Source organism: Anopheles darlingi, chromosome 3 (assembly GCF_943734745.1).
Source record: "Anopheles darlingi chromosome 3, idAnoDarlMG_H_01, whole genome shotgun sequence".
NCBI lineage: Eukaryota > Metazoa > Arthropoda > Insecta > Diptera > Culicidae > Anopheles > Anopheles darlingi.
In genome coordinates, this window is record NC_064875.1 from 17,096,467 (window position 1) to 17,113,600 (window position 17,134).

The window sequence follows — 17,134 nt, forward strand, 5'->3', positions numbered from 1 at the left end:
CCTAATTGTACGCGATTTCAATGTAAAACTATTAATAGTTCAACCACGCCACACGAAGCATAAATGATTTGGCATTACATTTTACTTTTACGCTTAGGTTTTACGCTTCGGTTAGCCACTCGAAACCGAAGTCTAAAGCCTCGAAAAATCACCAAATAGATGAGTATTTAATCTAATTATTTGTTTGCGTTCCGCACGATGCATATACGCGTTTTTCGCCTAAATATCGCTCATCAATCCTGGACGAGTGTGTGTAAGCGACGTGTAGTGATACGCCAGCGATACGTTCTCTATCGCTAGGCATAGAATACCTGCGTAATCGGAAGCAGGACAACCATCTGCAAAACTACAAACACAGTCATCAGGAAGCAGAGCCAAAACCCACCATGTTTACCCCAACGAAGCTCGCATCTCCATCGGCTGCAGTTCGTCTTTGCAGGATTCGCTCCCCGACAGATCATAACAGGGTGATCATTCCAGCCAATTGAAGCAGTAAACACTGTGCAGTCTACAGCATTACAGTCCCTTGGTATACATGCATGTTTCACAAAATCAAAACCCAACTTTTATTTCGAAAGCAATCTTCCAATTCCCATGATCGCTCGATGAGAGTTCGGCATTTGACGGTGTTTCGTGGGCGTCGGAACCTTGACGCACAAGAACAAGAACGTTACAACATGTGTTTGTTAGCAAGCACAGGGACAATCCTAAGAAACCTCCAACCCCCCCCCCCCCCCCTTCCCTCTCGATGGCTACTGCTGGTGATGTACGGTTTGTTTCTTATTCGTATTCATTATTATACTACATTATATTTATTATAAAAAGTTTACTATAATAAAAGTGAATAAATAGCAATGCAAGTGAGTTCAATTGATGTTCAGAGAAACCAGCGCGTGGAATTTTGTGAATCGGCATCGACTACACCTATTCCGAGAGACGACAGCTGTTGCTATCGTCTGTGGCAATGGTGAAGGGACAATCCTCGCAGCAGAGAGACAATGCCAACAAGGACAACAACGACAAAGATGGGGTGCGATGGGATACCCATCGGAGGGCTCCCACCCATAGGTTATCGTTAGAGTTTCCCCAGTAACTGACCTTAGCAATGGATTACCCTGCAAAGGGATGAATTACCGTTGGCGAGGTAGCTAGTCGTGATCCGTTATTATTATCAATGGTTACTTATCTAAAACGAAACTGATTACTAATCAGGAGTGTGAGTCAGAACTTATCAAAACCCATTCTTCTGTCCATTAGTTTTACAAACCGCTATGCTTATGCTACCATATCACCAACACACAGAAAAAACACGTTTTTTTCCCCTAAAACATTTGAAGCATATTGAAGATGATCTTTTAAAGATATAGCAATGAAATAAATCTGACGAAACCGTTGCATTAACTTTGTAAACTAAACATACTTCTTTCAAACTCCATAGCCTAATAAATTCATTTCAAAGTAATTTGATTTGCATATTGTACGCGCAATTCGAACATCTATGGCTCCTAGTGTATTCGTTCTTTGCATTTCAGACCATGGGCTTTTGCCTAAACTTCCGTTACGGCAGCTTTTGTGCTTTTGAAGGAATAGCACAAAAAGGATCAAACTGTAGGCAGCTATATCAAATGCTTGCTTGTGGTGTGGCCGCACTTACGCTTTCGGTTTTAGTGTGAAATCCTCAATTAGCTCGTAGTCCTCTCGACGTAGACAATCGTGATACTACTTTTGTTTTGGTAACACGTTGCGAATTCGGCGTATGGCGGTGTTTCAAGGATTTCGAGGCATTGACGCACAACAGAGCATGGAAACTCCAGTGCAGTTTTGCGTCATCGTGAATGGTTGCACAACTGTTCTTCAGCCATCGGTCTTCGTGGAACCAGGCCATCTGCATTATAGAGATGGGGTTGGTGTGCGTGCATTTGCAATTGGAGAAGAAATCCAGATTTCCGGTTTTAGTATAAAACATCGTTCGATTTTCCATTCTTTCATCAGTAAAATCTTGGAAGTGATCTGTAGTGTTACGATGAAGCAAAGTGCAAAACTTGTCTTGTTGGCGTTGGTGCTTTGGGGAGCACATTTGGCAAAGGCTCAACAGGATGAGGGTGATGTAGGATACTACTGAACTCGAAGAGGAGAATGGAACCAACCATACATCAGGCGGTAACAGAGCTGGTCGAATATTCAATGGAGTGCCCGCAACTAGTGCGAACCAACTTTACGCTGTGTCTTGTCTTGTAAACAGGGATGTATTCGTGAGTGGCGCTATTATTACCAACACCCAGGTCCTTACTGCTGCATCCGCTCTGGCGGCCGCAGGAGACATAACATCGGTAGGTTTCAGGAGCATAAATGTAAAGATGTACCAGCATTATTTGAATCATTTTGCTTTAATTTATCTGCAGATCATTGTATCTGCTGGCAGTAATCCATATGTCAGCAAAGCAAAAGTGTTCAACTATGCAAGCGTTGAAGTACACAAAGATTTCGTTTCGCTGACCCGAGCGAACGATGTGGCTATCATAAATATTGATGGCACCTTCGCAGGAGCACCAAACGTGAATCCCATAGCCGTTGCCACCAAAGAGATTGTAGTATCTACCACAAATCGCACACGATGTGTAGTTGTTGGATATGGACAGACATCGGATTATGACTACACTAACATTATATCTCAAGCCCAATACGAACTGCTCACGGATCAGGAATGTAGCATCTTATTCAATCAAGCATTACCTCCCTCGTAAGTACAAATTAATCCCAAAGATTTTCCAAAGACAAGTAATTTGAAGAACGGTCTTTCGTTTATGCTTCCAGGATGTTATGCGCACGTGCGGTGAGTGGATTTGCTTGTCGTGTTGACCGCGGTGCTCCCCTAGTATGCAATGGTCAGTTGTACGGGATTCTTACAGACCAACCAAGTTGCAGTAAAGCAAATCCGCTGGTAGCTCAAAAATTTGCTAAGCTACCGGTCATCTCAGGTCCTTGGTATGTTCCACCACCTTCGTATGTCCCACCATCCAGGAAAAATTACGTATCGTGCCCTTAAACATTGTACTGATGATGATCTTTTACTGATGAAACAATTAAATAAATCCGACAAAACTGTTTGATTCACTGCATATTGATTTATATTCATCATTTGGTCCGAATGCTTCGATGAGGCAAAGATTCACTCTTTTAAACGTCATTTGCTAATTAATTCGATTGATTAATGTTCAACGAAATATATAACTTTTACTAAGACATTTGGTTCAAATGTATTGCTATTCATACAAATCTACTATGAAGTATTCCATTCTGTTAGACTTTATTTTTACTGCGTATCTCGGTGCAATCTTCTGCGCTTGTGGATGAGCTGACGTCATGTCACTTGTTTAAACAGCGTACAACGAGCCAAAAAAGAGCCGTGTCACATAAACAGTAGTCGTTTACGCTTGTGTCAATTGTGTCATATACGCGTTTTTCGCTTAAATGCCGCTACAATGCGTGTCGGTAATGCTACAACACATAACAGCTTTCAGATTAAAATTGAATATTCTCCTTCTCACCGGAACCTTATTAACAAAACGATAATTTCTATAGCTGCGCTATCAGTAATAGAGAAGATGGAAATGAAAAAAAAAATATTCGTGTCAATCCGGGATAAGTGTGTGTTAGCGTTTTGTGGCAATCATCGTTACATATACCCTCGACGAGAACAGTTTTTTCCATGTTTGTGTTTTCAGGATAACAGGTTTTTAACGTTCATTGCCTAATAATTTCAATTCAAACTTATTCGTCTTTTATATTGTACCCGAAATTGGAACATCTATTTCAGACCACTCTACTTTCATTATGGCAACTTCTGTGCTTGTGGATGTGTTAGTGCTATTTCACATGTTCAAATATCAATTACAGATCCAGCGCGTTGTACTCGGTTGAAGCAGAATAATGAAAAGACTGGAAGACAACCCCACATCCAATACTGCCAGATTATACCAATACTGGAAGCAAAACCAAGATAAGCAGCAAATGAAATATTGCAATAGTGAAGGTGTAAGAGATTTCGGCAATAGATCCACCATACGGAGATGGACGTAAATATACTTTGATGCGTATTTAGTAATAGTGAAAGAGTAAAATCAGATTACGTGCACCAATCAGAGACGATTAAGTTAGCGATTCACAATAATCGTCTCTGCATATAAACGCAGAGACTTCATTTGTATACGCACCTGATATGTGTCGCAATGTTGTTCGCAATGTATGGTCGCAATGTATGGTCGTAATGTATGATCGCAATGTTGTTCATAGGAAGACTGAAGTAATTATTCTTATTACATTTAAGTCAATAGAGAAGGATAGACAACTCATAGAATCTGGAAGCAAGAGATTGATGCGTATGAATAACACAAAATGGATCGCACTGTGGGCAGCAAAATCAAATGAAGCCTCCTGTTGATGTGGCCATACTTCAGATTTGACGTGAAATCGACAATCAACCGATAGTTTTCCTTTCACGACTAATACTGATTTTCTAATAACGTGTTGCAAGTTAGGCGTGCGGCGGTTGTTGACAGCCACAAACATGTATCAGTAGTGCAAACAGAGCTCGTAGCTCCCAATGCGATGTTCACAGCGTTACCCCGTGCCTCAGATTTTGTTTTTTTTTTTTCTTTCTTTCTTTTAGAAACAGTATACAGTACGATGAACTCTTTAAACATATGTAGGTATTCCATCGCTACGGCAAACAATGACTCGTTGTTTTGCCCGAAGGACGTATCCGGAAAGTGCTTGTAACATCAACACATGAAGAATTCTAAAAATCGAACAATTTCGGTGGTTTGTTGATTCCAATGCAAATAAATTATAAGAAATAAATTATTTTCTCCCATCGAACGCATTTGAATAACCCATGAACCAATGGAAATAACGCAAATGAATCTTACGTTTCAATGAGCAAAACGGGAGTGAGAAAATTCCCCGGAAGCGAAATATGCAGCCACTATATTTTTCAAAAAATTTTGTCAAACAAAACGTAGAGCTTCAGCACCAATGCAGGAAAGAATGGAAGCAATTTTCTATTAAATGACTGACGTGGTCTCAAAACCTCGTGGTACACATCCGCCAAAAACGTAGCTTAGTTGAGGAAACCCAAACTGATTTCTGAGAATCCGTGGTCTGTTTCAAGCTCTGCAAATTGTGCGTACAGCTGTTTTGCTGACAGCGGCCGCTATGGAATCGATTAGTCTGTGTTCAAGCACTCGCGAAAGTGTAGGTGTGTGTACTGGTTGAGAGTGAACACCAAATCACTGATTTGGATATAAAATACCGACCGTTTTTCCATCCTTTCATCAGTCAATCTTGTAAGTGATCAGTAGTGCTACGATGAAAGAAACCGTGAAGCTCATCTTGTTGGCGTTGGTGCTCTGCGGAGCATATTTGGCAAAGGCTCAACAGGAGGATGGTGATTTAGGATCCACTGATACTACTGAATTCGACGAGCAGAATGGAACCAACCAAACATCAGGCGGTAGCAGAGCTGGCCGGTTGTTCAAAGGAGTGAACGCAACTAGCGCGAACCAACTTTACGCTGTGTCTGGTCTTGCAAACTATATATTTTACTTTAGTGGCGCTATTATTAGCAATACCCAGGTTCTTACTGCTGCATCCGCTCTGGCGGCCGCAGGAACCATAACATCGGTAGGTTTCAGGAACATAAATGTAAAGATGTACCAGCATTATTTGAATCATTTTGCTTTAATTTATCTGCAGATCATTGTGGCTGCTGGCAGTAATCCAGATATAAACAATGCAAAAGTTTACGGATATGCAAGCGTTGAAGTACACAAAGATTTCGTTTCGCTGACCCGAGCGAACGATGTGGCTATCATAAATATTGATGGCACCTTCGCAGGAGCACCAAACGTGAATCCCATAGCCGTTGCCACCAAAGAGATTGTAGTATCTACCACAAATCGCACACGATGTGTAGTTGTTGGATATGGACAGACATCGGATTATGACTACACTAACATTATATCTCAAGCCCAATACGAACTGCTCACTGATCAGGAATGTACCACTATATTTCATCAAGCACTACCTCCCTCGTGAGTACTATTTAATCCCAAAGGTTTTCCAAAGACAAGTAAATTGAAGAACGGTCTTTCGTTTATGCTTCCAGGATGTTATGCGCACGTGCGGTGAGTGGATTTGCTTGCTATGTTGACAGCGGTGCTCCCCTAGTATGCAACGGTCAGTTGTACGGGATACTTACAGACCAAACAGGTTGCACTACAGCAAATCCTCCGATAGCTCAAAAGTTTGCTAAGCTACCGGTCATCTCAGGTCCTTGGTATGTTCCACCACCTTCGTATGTTTCATCTCCTTCGAATGTCCCACCACCCAGAAAAAATTACGTATCGTGCCCTTAAACATTGTACCGATGATGATCTTTTACTGAAGCAACGATTAAATAAATCCGATAAAACTGTTTGAATCACTGCATATTGATTCATATGCATCGTCTGCTCCGAATGCTTCGATGAGGCAAAGATTTAATCTTTTAAACGTCATTTGCTAATTAATTCGATTGATGAATGTTCAACATAATTTTTACTAAGACATGTGGTTCAGATGTATTGCTATTCATACAAATCTACTTTTAAGGGTATTCGCACTTTTCCATTAGGCATTACTTTTGCTGCGGAACTGTCTTCGAGAAACAATCTTCTGCGCTTGTGGATGAGCTAATGTCATGTCACTTGTTTAAACAGCGTTCAACGATTCAAGCGTTTGGTGAAGCGGTATGACTAAAATGGTTGTGCCACATAAAGAGTAAAACCTGCGTAACAGCAACGTGTAATGCCAAATCGTTTATCGCTTGTGTCAAACATTTTGTACGTCCGCTGAGTGTAAAACCGATTGTAAACGCTGTTTACAAACAATTATGTTGAATATGTTGAAAACACTCATATAGCATTGTAGTCCCTCGGAATGCATGTTTCACAAAATCTGATCCGAATTCATTTTTTTTTAGAAGACAATCATCCATTCGCCAGGATCGCACGTTGAGAGTTACATGCCGAACGGGTCGTTTCAAGGCTGTCGGAACCTTGACACACTAAAACAAGATCGTTAGAACATGTGTTTGTTAGCAAACACAGATGTAAACCAAAAAAAAAACACCCGAATTTCGATAGCAAGTGCAGATGAGGTGCATTTTATTTCTGATGCGTATTTATTATAATACAACAACTATTTTAATATGTCAATAACGCTCACTATAAGGACATATGAATAATTAGCTATGCAAGTGACTTCTATGCAAGGCTTCAGAGAATCTAGCGTTTTGAATGTTGCGAATCGGTACTCTACCGTCTCTTGGTAATTGTTTTGTATAACTGTTTCGCAACCTTGAGACGTTGTGGAATTGAGTCGTCTATCATAACTACCATCTACTGTCTAGTTCTCCTTTCTTCTCCCTAGCATTTCGTCCCGTTGAATTTTAACGCATTTGCATAACCTCCGAATCAGTGGCAACCACGCAAATGCAACGAGTCTATTCGATGTTCAAACCAGCAAAATGAGCGAGGAAAATCTCCCGAATCGCAATGTGCAGTGAGATTTTTATAAAATTTTTGTTAAAACAAACCAGCATTTTAGCGCCGTTAACCTGGCTTCAAAACCACTCAGTGGACATCAGCCGAAGGCGTGGCTTTGTTGTGAAAAGCCAGACTGAAAACCGAAAAGCGTATTCTGTGTCAAGGGTTGCAGATTGTGCGTACAGCTGTTCCGCTGCCATCGGTCGCCAATACCATTGAGAGTGTTCTCTAAACTACCGATTTGGTATAAAATACCGTCCGAATCTCATTCCTTTCATCAGTAAAATTGGAAAAGTTGGAAATGATCGCTAGTGCTACGATGAAGCAATGTGCAAAACTCGTCTTGTTGGCGTTGGTGCTCTGGAGTGCATATTTCGCAAAGGCTCAACAGGAGGATGGTGATGTAGGATCCACTGATACTACTGAAATCGAAGAGCAGAGCAACCTACCATCAGACGGCGGTAACAAAGTTGGTCGTATTATTAGTGGAGTGACCGCAACTGCTGCATATCAACCCTTCACTGCGTTAATTACTATATCCAGTGGCAACCAATATTTTTCTATCGTTGGCGCTATCATTAGCAAAACCGAGGTTCTTACATCTGCGTCCGCCTTGTTAAGCGCAGGAAACATAACGATCGTACGTTTGAGATTTTTTTTTAAAATTATGCCAGTATTTTTGTTAAATCATTTTGCTCAAATTTCTTTGATAGATAGAGGTTTTTGCTGGCTTTGGAATCTCCGATGTAGCAGGTTACTCGTATGTAAGCTACAAACTACACAGCGGTTTCAATCCGACGACCCTAGCGAACGATGTGGCTATTATAACGAGTTACTTAAAATTTGATCATATCCGAAATGCTACCATATCGACCACGGCGATTGCGGTATCTGCCACGAATCGTACAAAATGTGTAGTTGTTGGATGGGACCCAAATACGATGAATGTATCAGATGGTTTGCCGTTTCAAGCCGATTACGAGCTGCTCACTGATCAGGAATGTACCACTGCATTTAATCAAACACTACCTTCCTCGTGAGTACAACGAGATTTAAACCGTTTCCAACTGACCCATTCTTTAAAGAATGTAATGCTGTATCTGCTTCCAGGGTGCTATGCGCACGATCGGTGAGTGGTTATGCTTGCTCAACGGACGGTGGTGCTCCCCTGGTGTGTAATGGGCTGGTGTACGGGATACTTACAGACCAAACCGGTTGCACGCCTTCCAGCACCCCCAAAATTCAGAAGTTTGCTAAGCTACCAGTCATAAGCATTCCGTGGCCCACCACAGCCATATCGACACCGAATGCAACCATATCGACACCCTCAAGAAAAAATTATGTATCTTGCCCTTGAAAATTGTATCAATACCGATGGAGATCTTTTATTGATGCAACATTGAAATAAACCCGGCAAAACTATTTGATTCACTGCATAACTGAAGGATGCGTTATGTTAATTCTAGATTTCCTAATTAATTCAACATAAAATATTCGCCTTGCACAGTGTACTCGAACATGTATGCCTCCTATTGTATCCGAACGTTACATTCCATACCATGGCCGTTTGGCCTTGCTTTTGTTACGGGACGGGCTGCGCTATTCTGCGCTTGTGGATGTGTTATCGCCATTTCACTTGTTTAAACAACGTTTGTAGACTCGGCGTTCACCAGAGAAGGCGAAGCAGCATGGTAAAAAGATTCGTGTAAGTGTTTATTTTTGTTTCAGCCCATTCATATACTTGCTTTCTGCTTAAATATCGTTATTACAGTCTTAAAGTTATATAATTGTTTGAGAATATTGAGTTTTACAAACGGTGTTTTATAACATTGTTATGGATGGTAGCTTTTTTTCATCATTATACTTAACCATAATTGTCTAACCGCTATTTTAAATTTACTATTGTATTAAAATCATTTAAAGCTTAGGTTCAGAAGAACAAGTCCTACAAGCAAACGACAAGTTCTCTCTCTCTCTCTCTCTCTCTCTCTCTCTCTCTCTCTCTCTCCCTCTCTCCCTCTCTCTCTCTCTCTCTCTCTCCCTCTTCTCTCTCTCCTCTCTCCTCTCTCTCTCTCTCTCTCTCTCTCTCTCTCTCTCTCTCTCTCTCTCTCTCTCTCTCTCTCTCTCTCTCTTGTCTGTCTCTTGTCACATTCATCGACAGTCCATTCACAAAACGAACAGCTTATCATGCACCAGAGCCTATGCATAAAAAAATACATTCCCCTACGCTTTTCCTATCGGTGACTATCATTTCGTTACGGTCAAGCGCAACCCTCGTGTTTTTCGTTTGCTCATCGGAAATCACAAAGGTGTGGCGCTTATGCCTCAATCAACTCGAACGATGCGCATGCGGCACATATGTATGATGACTCCAACCTTTAGTGCCGACCACCTGCAGTCCACATAGGATAAGTCGGTCGAATGAAAAATGAGAACTTTCAAACGGGAATCAATGCGACCAATGCCTTCGCTGCAAGTGCGTATAGCGTTCGCATTGCACCGCCAGCAACAATTCCTTTTCTACTGTGTGTTTACTGTGGGAGCGGCTAGAGCGGAAGATTGAGGTCTACTCGCGGAATCGGGACGATCACTGGTACACCAAATGTAGGATTTATCGGTTTTGTTTTTTGCTGTTTGCACAAAACCCCATCGCGATTGTTTTGTGTCACGTCTCGGGCGCATATCTCCACGAATTGTAAGAATGCAGACCGGGAAAATGCATTACGGTAGACAGCGAGAAAAGGTGAAAATCGAAAAAAGAAAACGGAAAACAATCACGCGCTACGACAAGACAAGAATCCAAATCCAATACCAACACATTATCAGAAAGGCGCGTCCACGGACGGAAAAGCGAAGCAAAATTTATCGCATGTTGTTGCGGCGCCGCGATCACCACTTCTTCCCACCGATGGAGGGGAATAGGGAGAAAAGCGGTTGATGATTTAATGTGTACACATCGTAAAAACGGATCGCACGACCGTACGGTGCAGCTACTTTGCTCGCTATGGCAGGCGCTGCTTGTTGACAGGTCGTGGGGCGCGTAAATGCCGTTTTGTGGTTTTGAGATAATTTCATCTTTAAGTACCACGTACACGCCACGCCACCGGACAGGGCACGTCACTGAGAACCGCATCTCGATGAATGATTCTGGTGTCCACCGCGGTGCTGGCCACTCGCTCGCTCATCGCTCAGAATCATTAAAACAAACACCTTCCCGGGGACGGGGAATAATATTTTCACAGTTCACAGCGTGACGTGTCGCGCGAAATGGATGGTTTTATGCGAATTTAAAACCCGCTGTCTGGGCCTCGGTGCGCCGAATGCACTTTTACTGTGCGGATTTTATGGTAGATGTTTTTTTTTTTCACCCAAAAACCACATCCAGGAGAAGCATACCAAGTAGGCATGCATCGCAGCGTTGGTATGTGGGAAAGGCAATAATAATCTAAAGTAAACCAATCAACCAAACACCTCAGCCTCAACAAATTCTCTACAATTCACGTAATTTAACTGAAAGTCAGTTGATTGACAATTTTCCTTTTTTGATTCAATAGATATAAATTGAAGCTTAGTTGAGTTGTGATAAAACTACGAAGTAAAAGATCGTTTTGGACCTCATCTGTTTGGGCCCTATTTATGTTCAATCCAACTGCAACTAAGCAATCAGAAAGCAATATACACGATAACGATTCGATATTGGGAAATTTTATCGCAAAGACACAAGTAAAGCTGGATTTAGTAAATCATATTTTTGTTTGGAAAGTTGCGTTAGATTGCTAACCATCTTATTTTGAATTTATGTTATAAGTTATTTAATTATACTATTAATATTAATGAATTGCTCATCCTGGACCCTTGCAAGATGATAAATCTGGTTCATATTTAACCATGGGAAAATTCGCACAACTATCAAAAATACTGAAACAACATTTCCCGTGCTATTTGGTGGTTGTTTAAAATGCCATTTTCTTAAATCTGTTCCATAGTTAAACGTTCCGTAGTTAAACGTACAATCGTAAGCACTATTACATGTTATAACAACAGTTTTTGAGCAAATAATCAAGCAGAAAAATAATTTACGCTGCAAAAACCAAAACTTGAGAGACTACAATGTTCACTGTTAAGAATGCAGATATTATCTTGCATTAAGATACTCGAAATCTTTTCGATAGTCAGGAATGATTATCTCTCATAAACAATCTCATATCATCTGTCACCGAGGTGAGATTAATCTTCTATTTTCAGGGAAGAAATTATTTTTCTATAAAACTTTCATTTCCATAACTATGGTGTACCATTTCGACGTACGACCAACTGTTTGATAAATGCGATCACAAGCAACAGGAAAACAGTCTCAAAAAAAAAATCTCGCAAACGCATCCAACATTAATCCGAGTAAGTGAAAGAACTGAAAACCCAAAACCTAAACCGCGCTCAAATCCGCTCACATTCCATTAGCCCGCACCAGTGTCGGCTGTACGGGGCCGCTCTAGCACTGAAAGTGAAATTGAAGTTCCCCACACACACCGTACACCATTCACCCTCTTCCCTCAAACCGTCCCATTATGTTATGTCGCGTCGACCAATGGAGAACAGGTGGAACGGTGCACACGCTGACACTAACGCGCTGTTGTTTCACTTCCGTTTTAGGTGAGGAAGTAAAGGGGAAACAGACGACAACAACAACAACAAATAAAAAAAACTCCAACCAATCCAGTAACAGTAACACCGGCGTGCGGGGACAGACCGCAGGGAGGAGGTCACGTTGCGTGTGACAAATCCAACTCCGGTGAATGAAAATGAAAATAATTTGCTAATTCCAGTCATGAACACACGCACACATTCTCCGGCGTGAGGGTTTTTATTTTTCTTTCTGTTGTGGTGATCGCTGCCAGTGGTGGACGTACATCATCGTTGTCGGTTATGTTTAGAATCCATTGTTGATTCGAAACGCAAAGACGCCGAAAACGGAAGAGATTTCGTTTCGCGATCGAAACGATTGTTCTGAGGGATGGAATATGATTTCTTTCGCATAAGGCATTCGTTTTTAATTTATTTTTATTTTTAACATACATAAGGACGGACGAGCCGTACGTTTGGTTTTTTAAATCATTTTTTTGGATTGAATTCGATTCGAAGTTTAAAATCGAATCCGTTGCTTGCGAGCGATCGGGAGTGTTTTGCCATTTCTGTCTGTGTTGTTTATCTGATCTGATTGTGACATCAAAGGGACAGGAACATACCAGATACCCTGTCTGGCTTACGTAAAATAGTAATTCCAAACTTTCGTTTTCTAATCGTAACCCTCAGCTTGAGATAACGGCACCAATGGTACCACGATCGCTCGTTCGATCGCACGTTGAAGACGCATCGCAAACGAATCCTGGCCATTGATCCCCTCAGTGCTAAACCAATAGATCTCCATTAAATCGCATTCCGACTGTTAACGGGCGACCACATCCCACAGCATCGAAAAAGCATGGAAAAGAAAGGAAGCATGACCTGCTGGTGCTGGTGTAGACGAATCTTTTTTCAAATGTCGCGCGATCATCAGACTGCCGAGGCGCAAACCATTACCCCGGGAATCGACAGACCAATCGTCGATTAAAACGAACCATCAAAACCGTTCGATCGATCCCGCATCGGACCGTCCAGCATCACTTGGAGCGCTGAAGGAACAACACCGGGGACTTCACCGTTTAATGATGGGGTTTCCCATGCTTTCCCAAAACAGTACCGGCGCGGCTCAAAGTCGAAAACCTCGGCAACACCCCGTTACGTCAGCCCCGGGTGAGGGGAAATGAAAGAGAGTGTTCTATTTAGGAGGGGGAAAAGAAAAGAAAAAAAAGGTGGAAGCGACATCGCTCGTGGTCGCTGGTCACTCGTCAGACTCGTCGCCTTATCACGCGATTGATGGCGAATTGGCGGTAGGCGCCAGTCCCGTCGCGAGACCCGAGACGCTGCTAGAGCTGATAAGAAGAGACCCCCGGGTTCTGGTCCTGCCGGACACCGGGTCCGGCCGCGCCTTGCTCGTTATCTTTTTTTGCCAAAATGTTTGCTACAGTCTAATCACTTGGAGCTGGTGGAGCTGGCACTCCCCGGTTTTTCGGGTGAAACATTATGTCCCATTGATAATCCCTTGAACACCGGGCGAGGGTCGAGTGTGATATTGAGGCTCTTGTGTTGGATGTTCGTGCCTTGCCGGCGCCTTAAGACAGGTCTTCAATCACATGAGTCACGTGTACAATCATCAAACGCCAGAACGATGTCGGACTTTCCGAGGTCTCTCTCTCGCGATCTAATCGCCAGCAGCAGCCTCCAGTCACCAGTCCGGTGCAGGAATCCTTTTGATCGATTTCCGTCCGTCATTCCGGACCATGATCGCTCGTGACTCGTGGGCGCGTCGATGTAATCTGCGACAGCGGCTCGTCCTCTAGCGACAACACCGGTGACCGATTCGATGATCGGAATGTTTCCTCCTCCTCCTCCTCCTTCTGAAGGAACGCACCGGCATGATTCCGATCAGATTCCGACCTGGAATGGCCGATGGCCGATCAGTAGACCACACCGTAGCGAGCGGAAGGCCTGCGAACCACCATCGTTGCTGCCTTTTTCCCTTTAATCACCGAGCGAATGTTGTTTGTGTTTGTTTCGAGGCGTGATGGTACGATCGGACACCAATTAAGAGTGAAAGGCGAATGTTTTTTTTTGGGGGGAGGATACTGAAGCACCTTGAAGGCTGGAGCACTCAGGAATTCGGAGGTATTTTCCGTTTCGAAGCAAAACAATCGATTTCGAGCATAACGGAAAGAAACTCCGTCCCCGCGTGACAGTTCGATAATAGTAGTAGTTGAGGTTAAATTGAGCAATCGGCACAATCGGCAGGAGGAGCAATGCCGGCACCCACCCAGAGCCTCCTTCTGATGCATGATTTGTGCTCATTAAAATGCGATTTGTGCGCGACAAACTATGATTCCCATAGCCACATTATGCGATTGATTGGGGTCCTCCACTTTTCCCCTCTCCCCGGTCAGCAGCGTGTACTGGTAGAAAATCAATCGAGATTCGAGAGCGGCATTAAATGGCCACTTCATCGAAGGAACCGATCGATTCCGGTGCGACCGGCGGCCAGTTCCCTGGACTAATTTGTTTAATGTAATCGAACCACCCACCGGGATAGGTGTCTCGCCAGAAGGATCTAGACGATGGTGCACAGCAGGGAAGGCGTAAAAAAGAGTGTATGAAAAGCCCTTAATCTAGCACGACACGTGCTGTCACCGAGCAAGGGAGGGAGCAAGTGAGCGATGGGCTGGTGGACGGTGTAGCGGGTGTAAGTAATCGCTATTAAATTGAGCAAAGAACCGGTGGCGGTAGCAGCAGCAACAGCAGCAGCAGCAGCAGCAGCAGCAGCAGCAGGGGATTGACACCCTCTTGACGAGAACCATTACTTCCGTCCAACTATCTTCGAGAGAAGTACCCTTAGCCATCTTTGGAAAGAAATTTTCTTGAGACCATTCTTAAAGCCGACGACCATCTATGGGCGACTATCTATCATTTTGGAGGATTTTTTATGACTATACCTTTCAACTGTAGTTTTCTTTGCTTGATTTTCATACTAAACTACAATTTTTTATACTCAGTTGGTCATGGATTGAGGCACGTTTTGCAAGAACATGTGCAAAACACATACAGACTTGACTTCAAAAATGCACTTTTAGTGCGTTGTCCATCGTAGCCCAGTGGCTGAAGTATCTGAGACAAGCAAATCAATGCTCTTTAGTTAGATTAAAAGTTTATTTTAGAGAGTATCATTGAATGTTTCTTGAATTTCCATTTTTCCATTTTTTTGTAACAATTGGGTTTGAAAAATAATGCTTTTTTATGTTCTTGCTTAAGAAAAAGAGTGTTGCAATATTATTTTTAAAAAAATGTGTAACATTTTTTATAGAAACTGATCGGAGCTACTTTGGCTTGTAGTTGGCGCATAAAGTGTTCAAAATTTCAAATCGATCGGTCTAGTTGTTTTTTAACGTACGATGGACACAGATTTTTGGAGAAAACTTAAGTTATGGGAAAACAGCTTCGAAATAGATACATTGAGTCATGTTTATAATCCACGATATTTAAAAAATCAGCACCTCGATCACTTTTGCTTCCATTGTTTTCAAACGTAAAATTCACAATACTCCTGAACGGATCAGCTTATTGCATTATTAAATTGCAATAAAGAAATGAAACTGCAAGTGGCGCAAAGTAAATATTAGAATGGAGAAAAAAAGCACGCACTTTTGTGCTGTCGCTGCCTATTTCTCCCCGAAACTATCATCTAAAACACTTGGCCCAATCTGTACCTCACCAATTCGACCTACAAATCGCATTGCTTGATCCAACGATTGATATCCCGGTTGGTGATCATCGTTCACCTTGGCCTGATGAGCCTGAATCATCATCAGGTCCTGATCCGTCGCCAAAAGTGGGAATTTCCATGCTCGAACGCACTTTTAACCAACCAGATCGTACGCGTATATGTGTGTGTGTGTGAGTTTATGAGTGTTTTAGCTACCTCGCGCCTTCAACGAGAAAACAAAATAAACAGCGTTGTTTTTTATCATCCAACTCCTACTTCGCCGCAGCTTCTCGCGGTTGTTGGCAGTTTCTTCCGATTCCGAGCTCACGCGAATGCCCGGGGCTCTTGCGGGTACGCTCCTCACTGGAGTGCTGATCCATGACACATTGACCATGGCGCGTGGCGGTGGACAACCCAAAAGGGAGGATTTCGCTTCGCGACGAAGTAGTTCATGAATCACGTAATGGCTCTACGCGAATGTTCAATCTTCATCTCTTCGGCCACACTACACAACGTGCGTTTCCTCGAGTAAAACGCGAGAGCTGCTCGATGCTCGGAACCGCTCGCCAACCCTCCCCAACGAGCCAGGCCAACTCGCGAATCAACAGGTTATAACAATTATATAAAGATTGACCCAGATCCGGCGCGAAAATATGCTCTCTGAAGCGATCGTCGTCTCGCACACTCGTACCGCCGCGACCGTTACTCGGGATGCGTTCCCGTACCGCGGGCGTCCGGGCTGGCAGAGAGCCGGACATGCGAGCCTACAACCGTGATCGAAGGAGATCCGCGCACGCGAGCGAAACTCTCTTCGCCGTGACGCTGCTCGCGATTATCTCATCAAAAACCCGTCGCCAATCGGTAAGAAGGAAAACAGTGGCGCCGTGCCGTGAAAGAGAGAGAGGGGGTTTTCGTGCGAAATTGGAGTGTCCGGACGTTCGCGTGGCCATTCGAAGGTTTGTAACCTTGAAAACCAGGAAGGAGGCCATTTCTCCATCACTTTTCTCCGTTCGCAAACCTGTTTCTCCGCTCGGCATCGCGAGCTCCAAGAGGACGCGTGGCTCTCGTGTTTGCCTGAGTCTGGGTAACGTGACGCTTGTCATCGCGAATCTATCAATGCATAAGATGGTAAGAGCATTGCCAAAGCCGCTTATTATTTCAGAATCAAAACATGCTTCGTTGTCGCGAAAATTTCATTTTT

The 17,134-nt window shown here is 43.1% G+C and overlaps 1 protein-coding gene across 1 annotated transcript in view; it reads left to right on the forward strand.

Annotated features, from left to right (window-relative positions):
- Nucleotides 1–17,134, forward strand: part of LOC125953375 (pericentrin) — a 465,615-nt gene that overhangs the window by 330,598 nt on the left and 117,883 nt on the right. The gene's annotated exons all lie outside the window — the stretch shown is intronic.